Consider the following 27,531-nt stretch of genomic DNA (forward strand, 5'->3'; position numbering starts at 1 on the left):
GACATTGAGATTGGTGCTGAGTCAGCATAAAACCAAAATAATTGGTTGATAATTTGTTTTAGTATGGAAAGAAACATTTTTTTTTTCAAATGACTAGGTTGTCTATAAGACATTGAATAATCAATTTGGATCTTCTTGATAAATCCACATGATTCTGGACTTTCAGGACCACATCAGTCATGACTTTAGTATAACGATTTCGAAGAAAAATTAACCTCCAAATCTATTCCAATTCAGGTTCCTAAATATTTACTTACTCTAGAATAGGAAATGTTGGACCTCTGCCATAGGATGCTTTCAAAGCTTCCCCTCCATCAGGTTCGGCAGACATATTACATTAGTGAGACAAAGACCTCCTGATTTTGCTTAACTGGGAGAGGTTCAAACAGCCGTTCTGTTTGTTTTGCTTTATTTTCTCCCCCTCTGGACAATTGTATCTTTTGAAAACACAGAAGAAAAACTTAAGTTATGACTACTCAAAAGTCAATTAGAAAATCAGTTTAAGTGGATATCTAAAACAATCTAAATGCTATAGTATCAAAATTAAATATTCAGTAATGATAATTTTTAAAAGAAAAATAATTAATCACTGTCATAAGTAAATAAATACAAGTGAGGAAAACTAAGTACAAATTACTTTTGAATTTGAAAGGTGGATGAACTACATACTGGAAAACTCAAGTAATGAACTGCCACCCAAAATGATCCATTCACAATTCACACATTTCAGCATAGAAACTGACTTCTAGGGGGCTCAGTCAGTTGGGTGTCTGCTGTTGGCTTAGGTCATGATCTCAGGGTCCTGGGATGGAGTCCCACATCAGGCCCCTCTCCCTCTGCCTCTTCCCCCTGTTTGTGTTCTCTCTCTCTCTTCCTTTCCCTCTTAAATAAATAAATAAAATCTTCAAAAGAAGAAGAAGAAGAAACTACTGTCTCTCTCTCTCTCTCTTTTTTTTTTTTTAAGATCTATTTATTTGAGAGAGAGTGAGCAGTGGAAGAGGCAAAGGGAATGTAAGAGGGGATCCCTGGGTGGCTCAGTGATTTAGCATCGCTTTCAGCCTGGGGCATGATCCTGGAGTTCCAGATCAAGTCCCACATCCGGCTCCCTGCATGGAGCCTGCTTCTCCCTCTGCCTATGTCTCTGCTTCTGTGTGTGTGTGTGTGTGTGTGTCTCTCAAAAATAAATAAATAGATTTTTTTTTTAAAAAAAGGGGGGTTGTAATGTAAGAGGAAGAATCCTCAAGCAGATTTCCCACTAAGTGCAGAGCTAGATGGGGGTCTCTATCCCAGTACCCTGAGATCATGACCTGAGCCAAAATCAAGAGTCGGATGCTTGACCAACTAAGCCACCCAAGCATGGCTGTCTCTTAAATATCTTTCCATTTTTTCCTGAGACACATACCAGACTACAAGAAGATAAGCTTGTTCAAATGAGATTGTTAGTCTTACCATGCATTCCTTCTTCTCAACCAAAAATGTACAAATTGACTTCCATTTTGCTAAATTAATATAATTTATCAAAGGTAACAAGCTTTTAAGTTTAAAGAAAAATTATGTTTCAATAAAAACAATGTATTTGTAGTATTATTAATGAGAAAAACAAGAATTATCATGAAGTAAATCTATGATATCTTACAAATAAAGATAACCAACTCTTAGATCCCATAATCCTACACATTATATTAACATTAGTACCAGGTATTATTCAACCTCTCTAGATCTATATCTTCACAAGTATGACAGTTATTAATACCCACCAGTTTTAATTTCCTTCATTTTGATTCAACAAACATTTTAAGAGTGCCTACACCACAAACAATATCCATTACCTAATTCCATTAAGTTGATGACAAAGAGAAGTTGGGGAGATTTTTGTTTTTAATATCTGTACTACTTTTTTGAAAATGTGCACATGCAAGTTCTTGGTAAGACATTACTATCACAGTGAGGATAATGGGATAAAACCCATTTCATATCACTTTGAAGACTGGTATTTGACCTATTAATAAGATTACAACCTCAGTTTTCAATACAGCTGTCTCTGATATTCACAAAACTTACCAAATTATTATGCTGAGTGATCCAACATGAAGCAAGTGAGATCACACAATGTCACAGTTGGGTAAAGTGGATTGAAGTAGAGCATTATGGTGATCTCAATGTGTGTCAGTGAGGAAGGTTCTCAGGGGATGGAACAGAGTCTAAGTGACACCTGTTGCTTGATGTCTCCTATATCACTAAATCCAACCAGTCATTTAAGATCTCACATTTGATATTTCTTGTATTACTCTTGCCCCAATCCACTTTCCTTCTCTAAATTCCAGTAACACTTTTTTTTTTCTTACCACTTGTCTTTAAATGTAATACAACATGGAGCTATATTTTCATTTGGTTCCAGGGTAGAAAGGTGAGACATTTGCCCTGTCCTGCCCTTGAACCGAGACTTACACCATCATTCTGCCTAGTTCTCTGCCTTTGAAGTTGGGCTAAAATTACACTACAGACTTTTAAAGATCTCCAGCTTGCAGAGGGCAGATCATAGAACTTCTCAACCTCTAAAACTGCATGAGTCAATTCCTCATAATAAATCTATCTATCTATTATCTATCTTCCCTAACTACATCTCCCTAGCCATATATCTCCTATTGGTTCTGTTTCTCTAGGAAATCCTGACTAATCGACTGGTCATCTTTTTTTTCCAACCTAATAAAGATGTTAGGTAGATGTATTAGTTTGCTCAGGCTGCCATAACAAAATACCACAGGCTGGGTGGCTTAGCTAACAGATAATCATTTTCTCACTGTTCTAGAAGCTAACAGTTTATAATCAAAGAGCCAGCAAATTCAATGTGGTGAGGGCCCTCTTTCTGGCCTGCAGATGGCCCTCTTCTCATTGTGTCCTCACGTGGCCTTTCCTCTGTGTGCATGTAGAGGGAGAGAGCTCTGGTCTCTCTCTCTCTCTCTTTTTTTCCCCCTAAAGATTTTATTTATTTATTCATGAGAGACACAGAGAGAGAGGCAAAGACACAGGCAGAGGGAGAAGCAGGCTTCCTGCGGGGAGCCTGATGTGGGACCCAATCCCAGGACCCTGCGATCACAACCTGAGCTGAAGGCAGATGCTCAACCACTGAGCCACCCAGGCACCCCTCTCTTCTTTTTCTTATAAGGACACCAATCCTATTGGATTAAGGCCACCCTATTATGACCCCATTAAATCTTAATTACCTTTCTAAAGGCTTCACATACCATCACATTAGAGTTAGAGCTTCAACATATGAATTTGGAGACAGCGGAGACACAATCGAGTCCCTAACGATACATGCCTGTTTAGTATAAATACTACTTTTCCCAACCTCTTTTGAAACTAGGTTACTAAATTCTCATCAATGAGATGGAAGTGTCATAAGAAAACGTCTGAGAACCAACTTAAGAAACAGCCCTTTGTTCCTGCTTCTTCATCCCTTCCTCCATTTGGAGCATACAACAAAGACTATGGGAACAAGGGTCACACCCTGGGAATGACTGGAAAGAGCATGTGTCCCTGAGGGTGTTGGGGAGAGGAGTTGCTACTTCTGCCTAGTGTATCCCCTGACTTTGGTGAGTGTGAGAAATAAATTTCATTGAAGTCATTACTCTTTGAGATTTTTCTGCTACTTGCAGCCAAATGTAATCCTAATTAATATACTATATTTACATAGCTAGAGTGAAGTAGAGATGTCAGATAACCATCAAATGCCTAGAATTTATACTTTAAAGGGGGAAAAACTTTAGTTTATTTAACATAGGGGTTTCCAAACTGTGGGTGCATTTGCTAAAACCAACATCACATTAACTATGAATTTTAACTCTCTTAAGAGCTCACATGTCTCCAGCTTGCCTCAGGCTCAAGCCCCCCATCATTAACACCAGGCTTGCTTTACACATTTCATTACCTGCCCAGCTTCTTACATATTTGAAATTGCAATGACTGATTTATTCTAATCCAAATCCTTTATTTTACATATGAAGAAGCAGAGACCAAGAAAAGCAAAGTAACCAGAGATTATAGAAAAAGAAATATTAGCATTCCAGGCTGCTGACTCCAGCCCAGGCATCTTTCCATTGTTTGGGCACAAATAATCAAACCTGTTTGAATCACCCTGGGAAGAAATGCCCATTGGGGGACCATTCTCTCTGCAACCCAGCGGCTTCCCAATGGAGCTAATCCCTTCCCACCATAAATTCCAGCAGGCGGGTCAGGGACAGAACACTTGTCCCCACAGTAGGAGTCCAGGATAGATGAAGGTATCTCTACACCCAGCTACCTGCACCTTCCCTCCACATGCAGGCACTACTGGAGAGGCTTCATGTCTATTTTTTTTGGCAGTTCTTTCAGCACTCAGTTTTTATCACACAGATTGAGGGACCAGTGTATTACAGTCTCAACTCTCTGTCATCTCATATCACATTAATGTGATATCATTTTTTGTCTATTAGAGTGCCATACCAAAAAAAAAGAGGTGTTAGAGCATGACAGCACCTGTCAGAGGGTTGCAAATTTTCATTTGAAATATTGGATTAAACCAGTTTCATGTGACATTAGTAGTGGCAACTTGTCCCTGTAGAGTAAGTTCATTTATTTGTACTATGTAAATGAAGGTGTCGCATGCAGACTATCATTAAAGAAAATGTCCCATTACAGTTATAGAATCAAACAATTGTAGCACTGAGCAGAGTTTACAGGCCATGATATAGCATTCCTCTGCTTGGGTGGCTTGCTAGCTCCTCATTTTTCGGTGTTGACTTCACCAGTCACCGTGTCCACCAACACTTGCTAAGCTTCTCCAGCCATATGGGTGAACATTGATAATACTTTGGTTACCTTCAAATAGGGCTTTAGAAATATTACAGTCTGCTCTGTCATCTAGCTGCATCTGTATTTATGTTTCTTGACTGTGGATTGAAAGAGTAGGGATGATCTTGCCTGCTTCCTCTTCATCATAGCATCCATGATCAAGCTTTCTTCTTACCAAAATCATAGTTTTTATTGACTGATGATCTAGTACAATCTTTTTTTTTTTAACTGAGACAAGTCAATAAAAAAATTATTCAATGAGACAAATTATTTTGTCATATTCTTCAAAGCACATGCCCTTATTGTACAGAGTAACAGTCTCCCTCATGATTTATAAGGACATGATGCTGACCCTAAGTGAAAATTTTTAAATTAGGACTTCAAATCTAAAAGTAGGATGCAAAGTTATCAATCTAGAATTTGAAGACTTTAGTTTACCATCACATGATATTGCCATTTGGTTGAATACATAATATTATTTTCTTATGAAAGTAATATGAGCACTCAGTGGAATTACAACCACCTTCTTTTTTTTTAAAGATTATTTATTTATTTATTCATGAGAGGGGGTGCAGAGACACAGGCAGAGGGAGAAGCAGACTCCATGCAGGGAGCCCAATGTGGGACTCGATCCCAGGTCTCCAGGATCAGGCCCTAGGCTGAAGGCGGCACTAAACCGCTGAGCCACCCAGGCTGCCCACAATCAGCTTATAATGTTGATAATTGTGCCAGCTTCTTTCCTCCTGGGTTCCATTTTCTCTAATATGGGATATGACAAGTGGAGTAGAAGGAACTTTGAGGTCAGCTCAATTCTCTGGGGTTCAATGAGCAAAAATGACAAATTTAATAAATTCAAATAAATGTCATGATAAAAAAAAGAGAAGTATAGCATTTCCTTAGAAGCCCCATTCTTTCCCCATTGAAGGAGGCCACTACCCCAACTTACATGGAAATCACATCTTTGTTTTTCTTTGTACTTATACCATATGAGCATGCATATTCCTAAATATTATGGTTCAGTTTCACCTACTTTGGAACTTCTTTTGCTCAGCATTATGTTTGTGAGGTTCATCCATGTTTTGTTTTCAGCTGCAAGTTTGTTCATTTTCAGGGATGTGTATTATGCCACTATGTAAGTACAGTTTATCCATTTTATTGATGGTGGCAATGTAGGTTATTTTACTGTTTGAGATAATGCTCAGTATTCATAATACTGTTAAAAAGAATCTTGTATATACATACATAAGAATAGCAATTATAAAATAAACAGTAAAGTTCCACAAAAAAGAAGTTGATTTTTATTGCAATTGCCTGACAGACAAAATCAGTTTGGAAATAGTGACATATTTATGAAATTGGGCCTTGCAATCCACAAGCTTGGTATAGCCCTTCTTTCATTTAGGTCTTCTTTTATCGCTCTTCATAAGATTTTATAGTTTTTGGTGTAGAGGCCTTGGGCATCTTTCATCAGTTGTATTTTTAGGTATAATCATCATTCCAAATGGTATCTTTTTCATTTTAATTTTCTGATGATCTCTTGTTGACAAATAAAACTTCAATTTATTTATGAATATTTTGTATATTACATAAATACACTGTATATTTATATATTTGTTTGGGTTTTTTAAAGATTTTATTATTTAAGAGAAATAGAGTACGTGAGCACAAGTGACAGTGGAGAACAGAGGGACCAGCAGACTCCCCTCTGAGTGCAGAGCCTGACACAGAGCTCAGTCCCTGATCTGGAGATCATGACTTAGGCCAAAATCAGATGCTTAACTGACTGAGCCACCCAGGTGCTCCTATTTGTATGTTTTATAAACTGAATGCTTGTGCTCCCCTCAAATTCATGTGCTGAAGCCCTAACCTCCAATGTGTTGGTATTCGGAGGTGAAAACTTTGGGAAGTAATTAGATTTAGATGAAGTCATGAGGATGGGACCTTCATGATGAGGTTAGTGACCTTATAAGAAAAGAACTAAAAGGACTAGATTTCTCTTTCTCCTCTTCCCTCCTTTCCACCCTCCTCTCTCCTTGTCTCATTCACTCTGTCTCTTTCTGTCTCCCCATCTCTGTCTCTCTCTGTCTCTGTTTCTATGTTTCTGTCTCTCTGTGATCTCTCTGCCTCTCTCTGTCTGTCTCTGTCTCTGTCTCTCTCTCTCTCTCTCTCTTGTTCTGTCTCTCTGAGCCCACACACCAAAGAAAGAAAGGCCATGTGAGCACACAGGCAGAAGGCACTGTATACAAGTCAGGAAGAGAGCTTTTGCCAAGAACCAAGTCTGCTGGCACTTTGATCTTGAACATCCCAGCCTCCAGAACTGTGAGAAATAAATGTCTGTTGTTTAATACTACCCTGTGGTATTTTGTTATAGCAGCCTGGATTGACTCGGATACACTGGTCAGCCTTCTTGGTGAACTTATTAAGTCTAATTTATCTATGGATTCTTCTAAAATCCCTATATGTAATCATACTTATATCATTTTGGCTTTTAAAAATGATTCCTTTTCCAATTATTAGGCTTATTTATTTTTCTTACCCAACTCCATTATTTGAGTACATCAAGTAAAAACTGAATGGAAATAGTGACAGCAAAACTCTTGTCATTTTCTGATCTCAAAGAGAAAGCTTTCACATTTCATCCTAAATATGGTGTTTGCTATAGGCTTTTTATAGATCCTTTTCAAGTTAAGAAAGTTTTATTCTATTGCCAGTTTGCTGAGTTTTCCTAAAATTATAAATGCATGTCAAATTTTATTTTAAAATGTCTGCATGTCTGCAGATGATCATCTGATTTTTCTCCTTTATGCTGTTAATATGGTGAATTACATTGATTGATTTCAAATGGTAAATCAACTTCACATTCCTGTAATATACCCAATTTGTCATAATGGATTATCTCTTTTATAATTTGCAGGATTAGATTTGATATTATTCTGTTTAGAAGTTTTACATCTCTGAGTAAGAAAGACCTGCAATTTTCCCTTCTCATGGTGTCCTTGCCAAGTTTGATATCAAGGTTACATTGGTATCTTGAAATTAATCCTGGAGTATTCTCTCTTTTTTCCTCTATTCTCTTTAAGAATCTGTGAAATAGGGATCCCTGGGTGGCGCAGCGGTTTAGCGCCTGTCTTTGGCCCAGGGCGCGATCCTGGAGACCCGGGATCGAATCCCACATCGGGCTCCCGGTGCATGGAGCCTGCTTCTCCCTCTGCCTATGTCTCTGCCTCTCTCTCTCTCTCTCTCTCTCTCTGTGACTATCATAAATAAATAAAAAAAATTAAAAAAAAAAGAATCTGTGAAATATTGGTAATATTTATTTCTCAAATGCTTGGTAAAATGCACTTTTTTTAAGTGGGCCCCATGTTGGGTTCCATGCTAAGCAAGTGCTTAGCACGGAACATGGGACTTGAACTCATAACCCTGTGATCAAGACCTGAACTGATGAAGAGTCTGATGCTTAACCAACTGAGCCACCCAGGTGCTTCAGTAAAATGCACTCTTAAGCCATTTGGATCCAAAGTTTTAGTTATGGGAAGGTTTATAATTACTCTTCAAATTCTTTAAAAGTGAATTATATTTCTGCTTTATTTGTTTTGGCAACCTGTACTTGCCCACAAATTTAACCATTTCATAAAAACTTTCAAATGTATTGAGATAAATTTGTTTATGATATTCTGCTCTGATATTTTTAATAATTAAAGTATTTTTACTGGAGCATCCTTTGATGTTCCTGTATTTGCTAATTGTGATTTCCCACTTTGTTTATAGATCTGCTTCACTGGTGTCTTTAAAGTTCTAAACCCTTTTCAATTAGCTACCTATTATTATATATTACTACTTCAATTATTTATGAATTATCCTATTTTTGTTTTCTTCTTTATATTTTCAGCTTATTTCTTTCTCCCACTTTGAGTATTTTTTTTTATTTTTTGTTTTTAAGATTTATTTATTTAGTTAGTTAAGATAGAGAGTGAATTGGAAAGAGAGAATGAGCACAAGCAGGGTGGGGAGGGGCACAAGGAGAAAGAGAAGCAGACTCCCTTCCAAGTGGGGAGCCTGATGAGAGGCTCAATCCCAGGACCCTGGGATCATGACCTGAGCTGAAGGCAGACACTCAACCGACTGAGCCACCCAGGTGCCTCTCCTGCTTTGAGTTCCATTTGTTATTCTTTTTCAAATGTTTGGCTTCAAAGTTTAGTTCATGTATTTTTCAACTTTCTTCTTCTCTCACATAGGCTCTTACTGCTATAAAGCTCTAAGTGTGGCTTTACAGTATCCCACAAGTGTGATATATATAGTAAGTCTGTTACTCATTACCTAATTTTAATTGTTATTCCTTTGCTTTGATACATAGATTATTTTGGCTTTTTACTTCCAACTTATAAGAACTTTGTGAGGCATTGTGTTGTTGCTTTCTAGCTTAATGGTTGTGTGGTCAAAAATATAGGCTTCATGAATTTCAATCCCTTGAAATCTCTGCCCCTTGCTGTGGAAGACTGCATTGTTGCTTAGAACATGTACCGCCCCTTCCTCTGATGCTTCTCTCTGCAGTAGACTTACACACCTGCTACAACTGATGTCAGTGTAAAGCCATATAACCTGCTCTGTCCAACCATGTGTAAGTGGAAGTGGTGTAAGATACTTCTCAGATCTCTTTCCCCTCTGCCAAAAAATAGACAGAGACAGCTGTGCCAGCATGAGTCATATAACGGAGACATGGAGAAGAGCTAGAGGCATTCTCAATCATGTTTTGGGCCATTTATGACTATAGCATAATCTAGAGTGGTAGGCCAGGCAAGGATAGCTTCCCATGGCCTCTACCTCCTGGAATCCATGCCCTTCTGTAAAATTCACCCTGATAATTTAAGGACTTCTTTTCTTTAAACAGAATACAGCAAAGATGATGGGACAGCACTTCTGAGATTAAGTTACAAAAAGACAGTGGCTTCCACAATGGCTACCTTCTCCTAACCTCTGGTTCTCTCTCTCTCTTTCTTTGTCTCTCTCCTTTTTACTCTCCATCATTAGCAGCTGCCATGTCATGATGACACCCAGGCAGTCTATGCAGAGATCTGCATGGAAAGGAGATGCCAGCAACTCCATAAGTGAGTCTGGAAGCAGATCTGAGGTAGGCACACAAGTGAGCTAGGAAATGGATTATCTAGCCCCAGCTGAGACTTGAGATGATTGCAACTCCAGGAAACATCTTGACTACAGCTTCATGAGATTCTCTGAGCCAGAGCCATGCTGCCTAGCTATCCCTGGATCCCTGACCTACAGAAAATATGAAATAATAAATGTTGATTTGAGACACTAAGTTTTGGGGTAATTTGTTATGTAGCAATAGCTAAATAATACATATTTTGGTATCTGGAAATGGGATACTGCCATAAAAAAATACCTTAAGATATGGGAGTAGCTTTGGAACCAGACAGTTGGTAGATGCTGGAAGGATTTTTAGGAACATGTTAGAGAAGCATAAATTTCCTTGAACAGACTGTTGGTAGCACCCTAGATTTCGAGGACACCATGAGTGAGGACTTACAAGGAAATATGACAACATATTTTTAGAAACTGGAGGAAGGGAGATCCTAGTTATATAGTGATAGAAAGGTTTGCAACATTATCACCTGCAGTAACATGGAAAGTAGAACATATGTCAAATGAACTGAGGAGATTTCCAAGCAAGTTGTTGAAGGTACCAAATGGCTTCTTTTTGCTGCTTAAATGCAAAAGGAGAGAGATAAATTATGGGAAGGACTGTTAATCACAAAGGTGCCAAGATTTGAAAATTCTCAGACCTTCAAGATGACAAGTGATGCTAAAGCTAAGAAATGGCTTGTGAGTAAAGTTCAAATCCAGGGCACTGTCAGCAAAATATGGTCTAGGGATGAAGCAGAGTGTGTATCATAAAATTTTCTGGTGAGACCTCAGAAAGATCAAAGTTGATGCCTCAGCATACTATTTGGCCACACAAAAAGCCCTTCAAAAAGATTGAAAGGTTATCTCATAGATCTTCTCAACTGAACTTCTAAAAAGCTTGATCTTATCTGAAAGGGATTTGGAGTTGTGGCCTTTGTTTAATGGAGCAAATCACAAAAAGGCCCACAAAGTTGTTGAGAGATGTATGTTAGAAGAATTGTGATTGGCTTGTACTGTCATGTAGAGTCAGAGATAATAGAGAATAAAAAGATATCACTCCCCATCCTTCAAATTCTATTGGCAGGAAGCAGGCTGAGAAACTACTCAGATGCAAACAAGTGCTACAGTTCATGAAAAAGAAGAATGATTTCAAGGATGGAATCAAGAGCCATGAAGAATTTTTTTCCAGGTTTGAGACCTAATCAAGAAGCTTCCAAAATATATACCAACTAGATTTCAAAACTGCTATGGACCAACGACTTCTTCACGGCCCCAATTTTCCCCACTTTTGAACAAGAATATCTGTAGCAATTATCCTCTGTCTCTCCCACTACTGCATGTTGACTCTGTGGGAGGACACATGAATTTTATGCTTGGCTTCACAGATTTGCAAATAAGAAGAGCTCAACTTGAGGAGTTGTATTTAAAGAATTATTCTTAGGACTCCTGGGTGGCTCCATGGTTGTTGGCTCAGGTCATGATCCTAGGGTCTGGAGATCAAGTCCCGCATCGAGTTCCCCATAGGGAGTCTGCTTCTCCCTCTGCCTATGTCTCTGCCTCTCTCTGTGTCTCTCATGAATAAATACAATTATTTGAATCAGGTCTAGATATGACCATACCAGATATGGACCTGATTCAAATAATAGCATTCTGAATTTTAACCAAGGTTATAACAGGGTGAGAATTTTGTGGGCTTGAGAAGGTGGAGATGTATTTCATAGGTTAGAGGGCTAAGAATAATTGGGAGCCAGAGGGAAGATGTTCCTGTAAGGTCTCCTCTTGCTGGTAAGCATGCCCTTGGATAATCCTTCCCCTAGAGTGTGGGCTGGATTTAGTGACTTGCTTCTATTGCATAGAATGTGACAGAGCTGATGAGATATCACTTCTGAAAGTACATTTCAGAAAAGATGGTGGCTTCCATCTCAAGCATGCTCTCTCATTCTCTTCATGGCTTGCTATGAGGACATGGGCTGCCATGCAGGATGTGTCCTATGGAGAGGCCCAATGGCAAAGTACTTATATTTGACCAAAAGCCAGAGAAAACCTGTGGTTCACCAATAGCTACATGAGTGACTTTGGAAGTGGATCCTTCCGTAGTAAAGTCTTGATATGACTGCAGTTCTGCCAATACCTTGATGGCAGCCTTGTAAGAGACTTTGAGCCAGAGGCCCCCAGCTAAGCTATTCCTTGATTCTTGACCCACAGAAACCCTACAGTAATGAATATTTGTTATGTATTTTAAAACTTAAGTTTTAGTGTGATTTCTTATAGGACAGTAGATAACTAATACACCTCATTCTAAATCAAGCTGAGTGATAATATTGTTTTATGATCAAGAGTATAGTAATTTTCATTAATGTTACATGCATGTTTAAAGCACAGACACACACACACACACACACACACACACACATTTCAGTTATTGAATGGCTTTTGAACTAGTAAAAAAACCTCTCAGTCATCTCTTTAAATTTTGCTTCTGACCCATTTCCTCCTCCTTTTCCTATGGGATTCCAATTCCAACATTTACTAAAACTTCATAGTGTAAACTCTGTCTCTTACCCTCTAATTTTTCTAAATTTTTGTGTTTCTGTGGTTGAATCTGTGTGATTTCCTGTCAGATATCCCCCGGTTCATTCTTTCTCTCTTTAGCTGTGTCTAATCCCTTCATAAAACTATCCTTCAAGTTTTAAATTTCATTTATTTTTTTCTTTAAATTCCATGATTTCTATGGTCACTGACAACTCCAATATCCTGATCCCTGGGTAGTCTGTTTTTTTCTTTGTTTTCATGTTCAGGCTGTCTTATATCTCCAAGTGTCAATCAGATAAGTTAATCAAATTTTTACCATTTTCTGGGTATTGTAGCTGCAAAATTACACATAGAAAGAAGTCTAAGCTTTCATAGTTGTTTAATGTTTGTTTTTTCCAGATACTTGGGATTCAATCCAGTTTCAGTGGTTGGGATGCTGTCCTCATAAAGATATTTCTCCTCAGTTGTAACAATAGATTGTCCAAATCCACAGTGGAGGAGGTTCACTAGAGCGCTCCCTCTTCTAGCAGGTCCTGGATATCAATCTGTTGTCTTAGTCCCAAGAGGTTGTCAAAAGCAATGCTCCAGTCTCTCTTGATTTCAGCCTCCTCATTATTAATCTTTATTTGTCCTTTGGAATAAGGATGTCTAAAAGCCAATGTCAACCTTTAGACTTCTGTCCTTCCTTTAACCTTTAATCACAATGTAAATGATTACATCATTACCAAAACTAACAAGAAGCTCATTTGAATCACAGAGGCAAGGGGAAAGGAACTAACATTTGTGAGCAACTACTAGATGCCCCGTGTTTACTATATGACATCTCATTTATTCATTACTTTTAAAAGTGATCTGAAAGGTAATTATGTATCCTTATTTTTACATATGAAAAGCTGGGATTCATAGTGATTAATGACTGGCCTAGGATTTCAGTCAGCCAATGGCAGAAACATAATTTGCATTCGAAGTTTGACTTCAAAAATTTAGTTTCTACTATGCTGTGATATTGTGCATTATAAGAAATATATATTTGGTCTGGGGAGCCTGGGTGGCTTGGTCTATTAAATGTCTGCCTTTGGCTTGGGTCATGGTCCCAGAGTCCTAGGATCCAGCCTCGCATCAAACTCCCTATTCAGCAGGGAGTCTGCTTGTCCCACTCCCTCTGCTCTACCCCCCACCCACCTTGTGCTCTCTCTCTTAAATAAATAAACAAAATCTTTATTTAAAAAAAAAATCTACATTTGGTCTTTCAGATGACCAAAATATATATCATATATATTTGGTTTTTGTCCATGGTTCCTGGCTCACAGCATCCAAAACCCTTAGAATTTCCTGGGAGGTAAGAGTCCTAGGAGCATCTTTTGTTATAATAATTGGTCTCTTGTCTTCAGTTCCTGAAATTGTTTCAGAGTCATAAAGATGAAATGAGTGCCTTTTCCCCAATAACTGGGCTTATGCTAATAAAGTACTTTGGTAAGCATAGGAAGGATGGGGGCTGGTCATCAGGGGAACCAACCATGAGCAGGACTTTCAGTCCCATCCCTTGATTTCTGGGGAGGAGAGAGGGGCTGGAGGTTAATCGACCACCAGCAGCAAATGATTTAATCAATCATACTCATGTAATAAAATCTCCATAAAAACCTCAAAGGAGGGGTTTGAAGAGCTTCTGGCTTAGGGAGTCAGAAAACCTCCACTTGTCACCATGCTGGGCCTCATACTTCCATGAGGACAAAAGCTCCTTTGTTTGGGGCCTCACCCTGTGCATCTCTTCATCTAGCTGTTGACTAGCATCCTTTAATATTCTTTGTAATGAACCAGTAATCTCGTGAGTAAACCTGTTTGCTGGGTTCTGTGAGCTGCTCTAGCAAATTAATCAAACCCAAGAAAGGGGTCTGATTTATAACCAGCTGGTCAGAGTACAGGGGTAGCAACCTGGACTTGACATTGGCATCTGAAGTGGAGGGTGGTCTTGTGAGACTGAACCCTTAGCCTGTGGAATCTGATGCTATCTCCAGGAAGATAGGGTTAGATTTAAGGTGAGCCGTAGGACACCCAGCTGATGTCCAGAGAATTGCTTGTTGGTGTGGAAACAACCACCTCCACATACATGTTGGAATTGGGTGCAGAACCTGTATATGTTCTTTATGCTGACCTCTCATTAGGCTTCCGTTAGTGTTAGAAAGGAGAAATATTCTTATTATTTCAGATGCAAAGAATGCAATAAGCAACAATCCATTCTGTGGGACATACACTACTTAACGTTTCAAGTTTAAAAATAATCATTTCTTTCATAGCTTAACATTATATACTGTTCCAGTAATACAGAGCCTCCAACAGACATTTCCATTTCTTCTGACATGTGATATTCATAACAATAAAGAGAAAGACAAAGCTATAATTGTGGAATATGGTCAAGAATAATCTATACCTGTGCTACTCAAAGACTGCTCTGTAGACAGCATGGGCTGTCACCCTCTGCTTGAGCAGAGGGTTTACATTTTTCTGGGAGTTGCTGAGCTCCTGCACCGAGTCACAGGTGGCACAGCATGTGCTAGCCTGGCACAGTAGGACAGGAGTCCGTGAACCACTGGAAAGTTCTTAAAAGTATCTTTCACAGGGAAATAACTGGAAAAGCACTGATCATTTACTAGTGTCGGTATATGTGCTGTTCCAGGCTGGCGCCCCTGCTTTCCTCTCTCACTGGAGTCACCCTAGCAGTGCTGAATCCTGGACTGGTCACTCCTGCCACAAGCCTAGAGACCTAGGAGCTTGTGCGTGGTGCCACCGGCCACGCCTGCCCTTGGCCAGGATTGGATCCATGGAGGCTGGCCTCTCCAGCGGCTACCTGGATAAGAAGCTGATTTGACCAGAAGTAGGGGGAACATCCCCTGGAGTAGCAGGAATAAATTGCAGATGAGAGACTCGAGAGAGCTGGTAGAGAAATTTCTTTGCCTTCCAGTGAGCTGAGCTTGTTACATAGTGACAGCCAACTCATCAGCAAACAGCACACATCCTGCCGACTGTTTGCCCTCTTTTCCTTCTTCCTATTTCTTTTTTCCCCCCTCACACCAGCTTCCCAGGGACTGCATAGCCCAATAAAGCATTAGCGTGTAAGTTTTTGTCTTAGGCTCTGTTTCTGCAGAAACAGAAACAGACTAGCGTCATCTGTGAAACTGCTAGAAATGCCAATTCTTGGGTCCCGCTCCAGAACTAATAAGTCAGAAGCTTTCGGGACGGGGCCCAGCGATCTGTTTTCGCAAGTCTCAGAGATGATTCTCTTGCATGGGAGTTGAAGAACCACTGCTTCAAACTGGCAGTTAGAACTGGAAAAAGTTTCTTCCTGTTTCAAAGTATAACAGTATGCTAGAAGCTTACCTCAAGGCCAGACCATTTCTTAGGTGATAGTCATGATGCTAATTTGACAATATCATACGGGCATATAATCTAGTAACTAAAATGTAACATTTGTCATAGCACCAGCTCAATGGAAAAAAGAAACGCTGCATATCAAGTTTGTCACGACTTCTGTTTTTGTTTTGGTTTTGTTTTAATCGCCACTTTGTTTGGTCTCTTCATAACACAGACCAGCACAAAGAAAACTCAGCCCTGTGGTCCACGCTCCAGCCTCTTTAGAACAAGACCTCCCTTCTGTTGTGCAATTTATTTATTGTCCCTCCCATCGCCGTCATTCCTTCTTGCTCTCCCTTCTGAGATAGCTATCTGCAATAAGAACAACTTCGTTTTAAACAAAGCATATTAAAACTAATTTTTAGACTTTTTCAACATTCCCGGAGATCCATAGAGCTCCCTGGGCTATTGACAACATGGAGAAACCCTGCTCTGGGAACAGGTTAGAATCACCTGGGGGGGGGGAAAAAAAAGAATCACCTGGGGAGCTTACAAACTTCCTTGTGCATTGATCCCAGATCAAAGAAACTGATTTAGTTGGTCTAAGGGTGGGACCTAGGTATTGTCCATTTCAAAAGCCTGGAGGGGGGATTCTAATTTGTGGCCAGGGGTGAGGGGCAGGGAAGTTTTGAGGCCAGTTCTTCTAACTTACAGTGTGCTTGTTTTTTGCTTCTTGACCTCACAAGCCCTGAGGCAAACACACGATTTTGTGTTTCTTTCTGCCTTTCAGAGGCAATTTATAAGGACAGCCCCCACTGCCAATACCGCATAATCATCATGAGGAGTTCTAGTAAAATCACATTCTAGAAGTTGACATCAGGGGACAAATCAGAGTCCATTTAAAATTACTCTCTAATTGCACCTTCATCAGATAGAGAGTTTTGTTTAAAAAAAAAAAAAAAAAAAAAACTTGTGGAATTATTAACTGCCCTGTTCTGCCTTGCTGTAGGAGGAAACCTGTTTTCAATAACCTCGGCCCAAAGCCCGAGGCCTAGTGCTCTCCAAGGTAGATAGGTGGCAGTGTGGGAAGGGTCTCCACGCTCACCCAGAACCGGATGCATCCAGAGCCATAAAGCTCCTGGGTTCAGTCCCAGAGGGCTGGGGGCTAGGTCCTGGGAAGGTTTTGCAGACACAAGCACCCCTGAGCCAACACCCCAGATTCCACACCATAGCCTTCAGCCTTCTCCTGCGCATTGGTTTGTGCTGAAATGTTTGTGTTTGATTCTCACCTTCTATTCCCTTAGTGAAAATCCCATTATCTCTAACATCTGTGTGTCAAGAAAAGACATGAATTTCGTGTAACAACAGAAGGATACCATACTTGTTTTTCCAGGTAGCCTTAGGCAAAACCATTTCATCTCACTTTCTTCGTTTATAATATAAAGACTTAAACTTGGTGCAGAAAGAGGGTAGATGCATTCGGGTGGGAAACTTTTGAAAGAAGGAATAAATCCCTATAGCACAGAAGGAAGTTTATAATGATATATTTAAAACAAAACAAAACAAGCAGCCTGGGCAAAAAAAAAAAAAAAAGTACAAATTTGCCACTAAAATATTATTTGCAATTTATCATTTCTAGATAAATCCATAAAGTGAAAGAAAACTGGGAAGGTGACATACACTGCTTGTGTAAACCTTGAAATTGATTTCAGAGGCATCAGCGCTCACTACAAAAGAACTTCACAGTTTAATTAGGATGGCTCAAATCCAGCATCTATATTTAGGATAAGCTGGAAATTACAGTGTAGAAATGAGAATCATCCAGCAACAGTCTAAATGGGGGGCGGCGGGGGGGAATTTATGGAAAAAACACCAGCTTTTCTCAGTTAACTATAAATTTCTTAACTTTTGGTTTTTGTTGGACACAAATTGAATAATCTGTAAGGATTTTACCTGTTCGGCTGAGGAAAAAATTTTTACTCAAATTCTCTAAATATGAACTTTTAAATCTGCACCTGCAATCCATATTACCCAAATTCTCTTTAATACCTGTATGATCTGCTTAAGTACTGATAAATTTGGCATTTAACGTATAACATATCAAAGGCATCTCATTAAAATTCTGAATGTATATAAACATATTTCATACCATTAATATTTTGGCTTCTTTTTTAAAGTGGTTGGCAGAGTTCTCATGGCACTATATCATTAATTCCTTAAATATTCCTGTTTTCTTCTCATCATTGGTATATCAGCAAATAAATTAGTTCAAACTCAAAATGTGACAGAAAGAACCATATGATTGATTTTTTTTATTTTTTTATTTTTTTTACTTCAGGAAATGTTTTAACCGATTTAGTACAAATTATATTGGCTTAGCATCCAATAATTTATTAGAAGAGTACATGATTATTTATGACCATAATTATGGTTTTTGGATGTCTAACAGGATGTTTTTCTTCTTCTTCCTTCTCTTCTTTACAGTGACCTGGGCCTGGGTTTAAATATGCTTGTCAGTAATTTCACTAAAAGCAGTTTAAATGCTCTAAATAATATATTCAAAATTGTTAAGAAAATAAATCACTTTAGTGAGCTGACCTCATCAACAAGGATGCTCTAATGCACAATGACTATACAGCCAAAAAGATGCAGAAAGAAATTAGAATCACAGGAATCGAGTCTGAAATTCTTTCAAATTAAAGTTACTTGCCTTGGCTGAAGGTTTAATATGAAATTACAAGGAAGGAAATACTCCAGGTAAAATAGCTCTTACTCAATTGTAACTAACAAATAGATTGCAGATATCTGGGTTAGAGCTTGAGTGTGCACTAGTCACATAGTAGTGAATTACCTTCTCCTCATTTATTAATTTTGCAATAGTTCAAACACTGGCCTACTCTCCTTCCAATGTCAGGCGTTTTATTCAATGTGATCACTCAAATTTAAAAATGGCCTGAACTTCACCAAAATGTAATTCTGAAGACCTAATGAAGTTGAGTTTGCTTGTTTGTATGTTAATGTGAATTGACTGCAACTACTTGACAGGTACACCAATCAACTCATTTAATCCTCATAATGCCACTTAGGGATAGTTGTTCACATTCTCCAGATGAATAAACTGAGGTTAAATATGACTCAGCAATTTTGTGCCAAAACCTTCATGTTGAACTCACATCCAAGTCAACATTATTATTTACTGTCCTGTGCCTGTCACTGTTCTAGGAGTCTGATGAATCAATTCTGGAAAGATATAGCCAATTGATCTAAGAGTTACTTGCTATTAAGATGAAAAAATGGGCACTTCTTATTGCCCTGAAACCGTCTTAGTAATCGAAGGTGAAACCACCAAAGCTGATTGTTCTCATTTGTAGGAAAAGCAAAGCAGAAAGGGGAGCTGGGTAAGGGGTCATGGCTGAAATAAACATCTTGGGCTGCCATGATTTTCTATCCAATTAGTTGAAACATCCTGAATGTTTCATTGCTTATTTTAACTCAAACTGAGAACCTTCAGTCTCAAAAAAAAAAAAAAAAAAAAAAAACACCTTTCTTAAATAGACTTGAACTAACTTCAGAGGAGAGATGGTGATTTCTATGACACGGCGGGCAAACCAGACTGGTCAGGTCTTACCGGCCATCCTGACTACAGGCAAGGAGCAGACCCCAGGGACAGGGGCTGAGGACAAGATGAGCAGCCAGCTGGCTTGAAGCTATTCATTTTCATGTGCAGGTGCTGCTGTGGCTGGCTGGCATCAGGAAAATGCAAAGAACTCAGGTAGAGGAGGGGCAAGGTCAGTTAAAACGCGGAGACTCACTGGAGAAGGCAATGTTACGCCTAACACTGCCACCAGGTGGTCTTTCCTGGGAGAGGTTTATTACAATAAAAACAAAAACCTCCTCTGAGGTTTTCTTGCTAATGATCAGCATCTAATCAGGTCTCAGATCTAACATCAGTTTTCATGTCAAATGGCACTGGGGGATTCAATCAGCCAAATCCAGAATGCATGAGTCTTTAGGACAAATAACCCATTTTCTTCAACAAATAAATGGGAAGGAAAAAAGAATGAAAGGGAGGTACTGGGAAGGCAGGAGGAGAGGGGAAATACTGCAAAAGATACTTAGGAGATATGTCAATAAAATGCACCCTGTGTGCATTTCATTTGGAGCTTGATTCAAACAAATCAACTGTAATTTTTTTTGAGCCCAGGGAAGATAAGTGGACAAAGCCTGGATACCAGATGATATTAAGGAATTATTGTTAACTTTGCTGATAAAAATATTGAGGTTTATTTTTCAAAGAGAGGTGCATTAGCCAATAGATAGATAGCATCCACTGGTGATATAATATAGTATCAGGGATTGTTTTAAAATATTTCCAAAAAAAAAGTGAGTGAGGCTGGGAAAAGATGAAAGGAGACTGGAGGAATGTTGATTATCTGTGGAATCCAGAGGTTTACCATACTGTTGTCTACACTTGTGTGTTTGAAATTATCTTTGATAAAAAGGTTTTTTCCCAAAATATGTTAATTTACAGAGAAAATTATTGATCATTCTAAATTCAATATAACGCCATATAAAAATGTATGCTGTTTTTCTTAATACATCCTGTGGCAAATATTCTTGAGCTTATCACCATTCTCTTCACACACAGATAAACATATTTCCTGTGTTAGTTTCTACTCCATGTCATATGTGTTGTTGTAAATACTACACATCAAATCCTACAAAAGAAAGTTAGTTTTTGAATCAACAACTTAATTAAGCAAAGTGTCTGCAATTCCACTTTAAAATTCGAACAATATTGGGAATCCATTTTGTCTTCTCTGGCTAAAGGCTTTTCTCAGTGAAACACTTGCAACTCCATAAGGTCTATATTCCCCCTCTTTATTCATTTCTATGACATGAAAAGAGAGAAAACAAGCGAAGGGCTGTCTTTTTTTAAAATTCTCATTCCTTAAAAAAAAAAAAAAAATCTCATTCCTTGAACACATCTGCATATACTTCTGGAGGACTTGGGGAAAAGCAACCATCTTTGATAACAATATAAGAGGATCTGAACTCTGAAAGTGAAATTAACATTTTGTAATTCAAATTTTATTTTATATTCAACTTGTTACACCCTTACAATAAAACCCTCATTTACATGTCAGCAAATGAAACAAAACCAAAGCCTTCTCATAAGTTTGGGTACTAGTTCTGGTTTGAATTTCATAAGAACAAGAGCTACAACCATAGAGCAGTCACTGATTTACAAAAGGTTGTAAACAAATAGAGGTAATAAAGAGATTTTTTTACACCGAATGTTAAAAATTCTACTAAAAACATACCTGCAAAAAAATATTCTCTCCAAAAACATTTCTTTGTTTTTGCTGCTTTATTTCGGTTGGTGGTGGGCAGGGGTGGATCATAAGTAAACACAGGGAATGTGATCAGGGCAATAGTAAGCCTCCTCCTTAAGAAAGCTTTTACTGTTTCTAAACCAAAAAGACCACTTCAGGTAATTAAATGTGATAAAAAAAAATCACTGTGTATATTTCAGTTTTCCCCAAATTGCCATTATCCTCAACCCAAGAGAGGGACTGTTCCTGCATCACAGCAGTCAGGAAGTCTCCATCTCTGATCCCATACTTATGCAGAAGAATTTGCCAGCCCCTCTCTCTGGTCTCTTGCTGAACTGGGACTATCCTCACCCAGAAGACAGGGGCTCCACACCACAGCCTGGGTGCAAATCCCAAGTTGATCATCTACTAACTCGGTGAGCAGAGAAATTTCTGATCATCTACTAACTCGGTGAGCAGAGAAATTTCTTTTGTCTTCCATTTCCTGCTGCTCTAAAATGGATGTAAATCATACCACTGTTGTGAGGATCCAGGCAACTCTATACTATTTAAGTGCTCAGGGAAAACAAGAGCACAGAGCGCTCAGACTATCCACCCACCCAGGCTGGCCCGCCCAGGTGCACACGCAAGAAGGTGACGTCCCCCTCAATATCTGAAAATTCTTGAATTTTCAATATGTATTGATGGATGAGAACAGTTGATTGAAAATGAAACACCCTGCATGGTAGACTGTAAGTTTCAACAGGGAAGGAAACTGTCTGCCCAGTTTCACTGCCACACTAGCGTGCTTGGCACATAGTAGGTCCTGAATAAGTATGCACAATAGGAATGTGCAGTCTCTGGAGAACATATCCAGTTTTATAGAAGCCTACTGGAAGGATATCCAGTGATCCTGTGGGAAAGGTGCTGGGAGGGAGGTGGGTGTTAGGAGAGGTTCCCGGGAAGAAGTGCCTTCTTTTAAATTAGCAGCCAGTTATAGATACTCATAGAGATGCAGAAAGATAAGGACAATACTGACCAAAATGTATTGATTGCTAACGATGCATCTGGTCATCTTGTGCTGCTTTTTTTTCTAATCCTTAAAGAAATCCCAAAGAATTAGGAATTACAATTATTCCCAGTTTACAGATGAGACCACTGAAATACAGAGGAGTTAAATGGAGGTGCAAGGTCATGCTCTAGTGAGCAGTGGAGCCATTCTGGACAAACTTGGGCAAATCGGTGACAGCTCACCTTTACCATGATGCCTCACTGCCCAACCTAGCATCTCCACCTCCATCTAGAGACATAAATTACAAGACACTCATGGAGGAAAAGTTCACATCTCCAGAACTATAACATAAGCACTTACTTTGGGGGGTATTTCTTTTGGCTTGTAGAACAAGGCTACATATTAATAGGTCCTCGATAAAGAATTGTTAAATGACCAAATAGAAGACTCTTACCTAACATGCTGCTAAACTGGTTCCTGAAGTATCACTGCCAGATTTATATAACTACTAGCAAAGAGTTATTTGGTAGGCATACGTATAGGAGTACTCTTAAGAATTCTTATGATTCTTTCAAGAACACTTATAAAACTAGGAGCTGTGCAACTTTGGGCAGGTTACTTAACTTCTCTGTGCCTCAGTTTCTGTCACTGAGAAATGGGATCAATAAGACTACCTGCCTTGTGCGGTTTTGTGAAGGTTAAGTGAGAAAATCCAGTGAACACGTACGATCATCACTCACTTCTGTACGCTCGTGCACTGCTACACTAGAGCTCCCAAGGACTGGGACACTGCCTGCAAGGGGAGCAGAGGAAGAGCGTTAGAACACAACCCTCTAGCTCTCCAAGAAAGGTCAGTCTTTGAAGGTCAGCTTTCAAGGCCACACTTCCTCTGCCCTCAGGACACAGGGAACCTAACCACTTATGGCTGCTTTCCTCCTCAGGGAAGAGGGGCTGCTGCATTCCCTCCAGTGACCACACCAGTTGTAGCTGAGAAAAACTGGAGAGATCTATGAACAAGAGAAAGAAGGACACTCACAGCAGCAGCAGGCAGGATGTACCTGCTAGCCTGGAAAGTGACCAGAGGAGTGGGGACCCCCCTCACCCATTGGCCTCTGCGCAGCCTCCTTTCCCCCCACTCCCTTGCCAATGGTCAACTTTTTGTCCTGCAAGACCAAGACTGAGATGTCAGTCAGCAGAAGGCAAGGCCGACTCACACAGGAGACAGCCACAGGGAAGAAAAGATGTTTGGCCCCAGGCACCGGCCTGGCTCCAGCTTGGAGTGACTGTCCCATCTCCCAGTCAGGAGGGTCTGGTAAGCAAATCAGGCCTCCCGCCTGGATGCAATTAGCTATCGACAGGCTCCTGGAATCTGTATGCAAATGTACCCATAATGCCACCTTAGTTATTTTCCAAAGCCATAATTTTGTTTTTAAAAAAACCTCATGCAGGGATAGAAATATCTGAAACAAGGTGGCCTCTGCTGACCACCAGGTCACCACAGAGGTTCCTGGTCACAAACCACTATCCATTAATCACCCTGACAGGGGCAATTACAAAGCGGACGTTCTACAAAGGGAATGTCGCGTTTCCCTGCTACAAGTGAACTGATGAGGGAATGGATAATTGGAAGCATTTTTGGAAAAACAAATACTATAATCCCCTGTTCCCTTTAATTATAAATATAAGCAGGTATGTATTTCCTCCATTCCGTCAATAAATACTTGTAAGACGTGGTATAGTAGGGGAGAAACATTTAAACAATAAGCACTTAGGGATAAGAGTAGTAGAGAAACATCTCAGCATAAGCATTTAAGAGAAAAACATTAAAAAACAAATTCAAGACTTGTGTTCTGCTTCCAAGTGGCTTGCAGCTAATGGGGAAGATGCATTACTTGCAAGCAAAAAGATAAATGGCAATCCCAACCCATATGTGATAAATGTTCAGTGAAGGGTTTATACCAGCAGTGGTCTAAGAGCGGAGGAATGGGATGTCCCTGAAGACCAAAGGAGTTTCAGGAAGGGGCTGGAGCATCAGGGCTTTGCGAGACTTGGGTGACAGAGAGGAGAGGAAATTCCATGTAGAAAGGAGTGAAATTTATTAGGAGAGTCGCCTGGTTTTAGAGGAGAAATTTCTCAGGGAATTGTGAGACGTAGCATGAATTAGGTAGGTTGGAACTCTATGGCGAACAGACTGAACCTCCAACGGTGTATCAGATTACGCTCTGCCATTTGCTAACAAGAGAGATTGATTCTGAGTGACTTGAATAAAAGGAAAAACAGACTATTTCTTGGGGGACGTCGGGATTTCTTACGATGGGGTGGACATGCACAGTCAAGGCTCAGGATGGACAGAACCGGGCGCTGTCTGGCCACCTCAACGTGGAGACTTATTATTACCCTTCTTGGGACTCAGTTTCCATACATCTGACCTCAATGACATTTCAGATTTCATATTCCTTGGAAATAGGATCTGTCTGCACACATTGGATCAGAAGCCCACACTCTTGTGCCAACAGCTGTAACCAAGGGACAGTGCCTGTGGCCCTTCTATATATCAGGATAGTCTCTGAAGAAGGGAACCTGGTCCTGCTCCAGGCATTCACTGAGAGGAGCTGATGGTAAGTGAATGTGTACTAGGTACCGGGCACTTTGCTAGGTAAGGATGTCACCTGACTATGAAACTAAGTCCATTCTCTTTGACATGGGAACTCACGAAGATGTGCAACAGCGAAGAAAAAAAATAAAAATACGGTTTTAAGAAGAGCATTCTAGCAGTGAAGTGCACTTTGGATTTAAAGATAGAACCGACTCGAGGACCAAGATGTGCACAACAGTAAGCTGTCCCGAGTGCATGTCAAAGCCATGTCATCCTGAACCCTACACTCTGCACCTCTGATAGCAAGAACTGAGGATGGGGCTCTGGAAACAGTGTTTGGGGGAAGCTCATGAGTGTACTCAGGAGCCACTGAGGGAGTAATCCTGCCAACAAGCATTGTGAAAGCTGCAGGTGGAGAAGATGGGGCAGCAACCAGAAATGGCAGTGCCAGGTCAGGAATCTATCAGGATCTGGAAGATGGCAACCAAGGAGAAGTTGAGGTGAACCCAGCAATTCAAACCTGCATTCAAAAAAGGAGGAAAGGACAGTACCATCAAACAGAATTTAAAAAGCAGGAAGGGACGTTAGACCATATAGATAATGATTCTGTATTCATGTCCCAGCAGGACATCTGAGCAGAGACAGTCAAGAGGCAATGGGGCCCAAATGGGATAAGTTGGTTATCTTCCTGGAGGTTATAACTCATACATGGGTAATAATGTATGAACAGAATCTATTCAAAATGAAATTAAAATATTAAGATAATAATGAAATCTAAACAGCATTTCAATGATGCATCTGGATTCAGATTTAACTAACCGTACTAGGTGCTTTCATGAATGTTATTTTATTTAACCTTCACAATTACCCTGTCATGGAACTGAGCCTCAGAGCTCTAAATTATGTAAATTCTTTGAGGTAACATACCCATGGGGATGAAGAAGTGAGAATCTGGACCCAGATTTTGGGATCCCTGAGTTCTTTACGTGGCATCAAATTACCTCTCTCCCCAGTTAACAAACAAACCAGCAAAATTACCCATCCAGACAACCAGCAAATAGGACAAAAGTTGATGTTACTGGCACTGTGAACTGTAGATATCTATGTTTTTGATATCCATACGGGTAAATGCCCTGCTTCTTAAAACCTGAAAATCCACATGAACTACAAAGCTCAGAGACAAAAGTCAGGGCATTGGCGGGCCCTGCAGTCAGCGGAGGGAGTGTTTTTAATCCCTCCGTCATTGCTATGTGGCCTATGAGCGATTTCGGTTCAAAGTATTTTTTATTTTGAAGTCTTCTTTCTTTTAATGGAAGGATAACGGACATACAATCTGTTAGTTTCAGGTGTACAGCATGGTGATTCGACCAATACCTGGCGAAATGCTGACCACCATAAGCATGGTTAGCATCTGTCAGTTCAAGGTCTTTTATTTGGGGCTCAGCTCCCTAAAACACAGTTCCTTTCCTTTTTCTTATTTTAATAATTCCACAGTGACACCTGCTGGGGAGAAAGAACTGCTCAGCCCCGGGTCCCCCCAGAGAGACAGCTCGGTGGGGCCGAGGAGGGCCCTGTGCTTGCTGTGCAACCAGCTGCTGGTTCTCCCTGTCCATCTGTCCTTTTCTGCAGAACTGGTTGTGTCCGGCCCTATGAGTGGAGGTCTTCTAGGATTAATAACCAGATTCTGGGGCAGCCTGGGTGGCCCAGTGGTTGAGCGTCTGCCTTCGACCCAGGGGGTGATCCTGGAGTCCCAGGATCGAGCCCCACATTGGGCTCCCTGCATGGGGCCTGTTTCTCCCTCTGCCTGTGTCTCTGCCTCTCTATGTGTCTCATGAATAAATAAATAAATCTTCAAAAAAAAATCATAAAAACCCACCCGGGTTCAGGTTGCCCTTAGGCTGAGCGGGAGCTCTCACCAGGCCCCCAACACCCAGGCTGCCGAGGGGCTGGCAAGTGGGGGGACATCCTTCGTTCCACTCTGGCTCCTTTTCCTGCCTCTGCTTGCAGCCCCGAGCTCCCCGCAGCACCGGGCCCTCGACACCACTGTCTGGCTCTCATGGCTCTCCATGATACTGTTACTTAATAACAAAGCAAAATTGAAAGAAAAAAAAAAAAGTCCCCTGGCATAACTGAGGAGACGCCTTCCCCAGAAAGTGCCAAAATGTTTTAGAAATAGAGGCAGACAACAGAATCGTCGCGTATTTCACTAGGCAGGATAGTAATTTATGTAATGTATTTTTAACTGTGAGAAGTGATGGGGGAAACCACTTAAATATAATGTGAATTGAAGATTTGTCAGTTATGTAGTTCATGCGGTGGCAGATCTGGAAAATGTTATAAAAATTGAAGGATTACCAACAGAGAATGCCTAAAATCGGAGCTCATATTTGAGTGTTGACTCCCCCTATCGCTGGGAATTTTCTGCTTTCTGGGAATATTTTGCTTTCTGTGAAAGGAATTGCAGTTATACGCTGTCTGTCAAATGTTCTTTTTTTAAATCGCCTTTCTCCATTCTTGTTTTATCTCTCTGCTCTCTGCCTCAGCCTCTCTGGGATGCTGAGATGGCCCAGTGCCCTGTTATCTCCGAGCCCGAATGTCACTGACCTGACCCGACCCATTTGCTTTGGGTCCTGCCCTGTTTTAGGTGGGTGGGCCCTTGGGAACACAATGGGGTATTTGCCCCAATCTGGATCCTCTGCACGGAAGGGTTCATTGAAATAGTCTTTCATTTCTCCTAGAAAACAGGTGCTCTA

Source organism: Canis lupus, chromosome 10 (assembly GCF_003254725.2).
Source record: "Canis lupus dingo isolate Sandy chromosome 10, ASM325472v2, whole genome shotgun sequence".
Classification (NCBI taxonomy): domain Eukaryota; kingdom Metazoa; phylum Chordata; class Mammalia; order Carnivora; family Canidae; genus Canis; species Canis lupus.